Here is a 2,411-nt window from a genome sequence, read left to right on the forward strand (position 1 = left end):
TTAGGGCAATTTTTTTTCTTGCACCTGAACCAAAAAAGAAAAAAAAGAACAGAAAAAAAAAATAAAAAAGAAAAAAAGAAAAGAAATAGAGTTAAATTAAAGCCAGGTCTATTTAGAAAAGCCAATTATATCTCCTGCTTCTGAAAGCAATGGCCTTATGAAGAAAGGATCCTGTAGTGCCCAGGGCCTGGTGCTTCAGAGAGTGCCTCCAGTGTGTGGTGAGTATGCTTTGTCATGATTTTCTGGCTGTTCTGTCCTCCAGGTCAGTCATCTGCAGAGGCTTTCCTTACCTGCCACAGATAGTGTTTGGTCCCTGGCCTGAATGTGTTGAGTTTTAACTAGGCATGCTTTCGTCTGCTTGTGAAATGAGACCTGTCACCACCTCCACTGTAACAGAGACCTTGCAAAACTTTCTGGTCAGGAGATGTGATGTGGGCAGGGGTTTGTGCTGTTCTGGGGGAGTGGCCCATTGCAATGAGACTGAGGTGAATGTAGCTAAGATAGCAGTTCCACTGAAGTGTGTGGGGTGGGGCTTAGTATAAGCCAAGTAGCTGCTTCCCGCAGGTGGCTCTATGCTTATGCAGAGGACTGGGGGAGGGAAATGGTGTTGGCCAGCTGCTTTGTTCTCAGAGAGGTGTCTCTGTGAAAGCTGCTTCTCCAGGACAAGCTCCAAGAAGAGCAAATAGTTTCCCCGCTGTGTGCCCCAGGAACTCTTCAGATCACTGTTTCCATGCTGTATGCCTCTGGGTTGTTTGTCTGCCTGCCTTCTCTCCAAGAGTGGCACAGTGCCCTGGGGACTCTCTCCTAGCCAAGCCCACTACCTTTAAAACTCTTGGCTGTAAGCCCTGCTGGTTGCAAGAACTCATGAAATTCAGCCCCTCTCATTTTCCAAGCCAGTGGCTAAGGGAAAACATTCTCCTTGTGCATTCCTTTGTGTGCTTCTCTATCTCTGTCTATCTCTAGCTCTATCTTTATCTCTCTCTCTCACTTCTCTGTGACTATGGCTCCCTCTACTCCACAGCAGAGCACTTGGATCCTTTTCTCCCTTAAACCACATTTCTATACTTCCTATCTTCTTCCATGTGGCCTCCTCTCTTCCTTTAATAGTGGAGTTTGTTCTATTGGTCTTCAGGTCAATTTCTGAGGATTTAAGATTATTTGATACTTATCTACTTGTATTCATGGGACAGGGTGCACCTAGGATCCTCCTACTCCACAGCTATATTCCTGTCTCCACTATAATTTTTTTTAAATTAAAAATTACTTAAATGAATATATAATAATACTGACTTTGTTTTGCTTTGCTGTTCTATGAATTTAAACACATGTATAGATTCCATAAATACCACTCTAATCAGGATACAGAACTATTTCATCACCCTAGGAATCCTCCTCATGTTATTTGTACCCTTTCCTCACCTAAACCTTGGCAACCACTGATTATTCCATGTCCCTGCAGTTTTATCTTTTTGAAAATGCCATATAAATGGAGTCACAGAAGGTGTAACTTTTTGAGGCTGGCTGCTTTTACCTGGGAATAGGTGCCTTTGAAATTCATCCACATTGTTGCATATATCAATAATTCATTATTTTTTATTTCTGAGTAATATTCTATTATATAAATATACCACAATGTATTTGTCCATTTATCTGTTCATGTAAAATTACTTCCAGTTGTTGGCAGTTATAATTAGAGCTGCTATAAACATTCTTGTACAGGTTTCTTATAAATATGTTTCCTTTTTTTAAAAATATTTTATTTATTTATTCATGAGAAACATACAGAGAGAGAGAGAGAGGCAGAGACACAGGCAGAGGGAGAAGCAGGCTCCATGCAGGGATCCTGATACAGGACTCGATCCCGGGACTCCAGGACCATGCCCTGGGCTGAAGGCATGGGCCAAACTGCTGAGCCACCCAGGGATCCCCCCCCCCTTTCTTTATAATAACTAGGAGAGGATTACTGGGCCATATTGTATTTAACTTTATAAGACACTGCCAAACTGTTTACCAGGCAGCTATACCATTTTGTATCTTGATTTTAAAACTAAAATGAGATACACTTCTATTAGAGTGGCTGAAATTTTAAATGCTGACAATTTCAAATACTGGTGAGGATGTGGAGAAACTACAGTTCTAATGCATTGCTGATGGGAATGCAAATGGTACAGCTGAGTGAAAAAAAGCTGGAGGTCACAGTCTTTGGTACTCCAGTTACAGAAGTGACATTTTATCACTTTTCCATATTCTTTTCATTTGAATCAAGTTACTAAGTCTAACCCATATTCAAGGAGAGGGAATTACTGAAAGGCATGAATATCATGGAGGAGAGATCACACTTGGAGTCATTTAAAAATGCTTCCTAAAACAAATAATTTAAAGAACATGAGAAGGAAGAATAACATTTATGG

Source organism: Nyctereutes procyonoides, unplaced genomic scaffold (genome assembly GCF_905146905.1).
Source record: "Nyctereutes procyonoides isolate TBG_1078 unplaced genomic scaffold, NYPRO_anot_genome, whole genome shotgun sequence".
NCBI classification, from domain to species: Eukaryota; Metazoa; Chordata; class Mammalia; order Carnivora; family Canidae; genus Nyctereutes; species Nyctereutes procyonoides.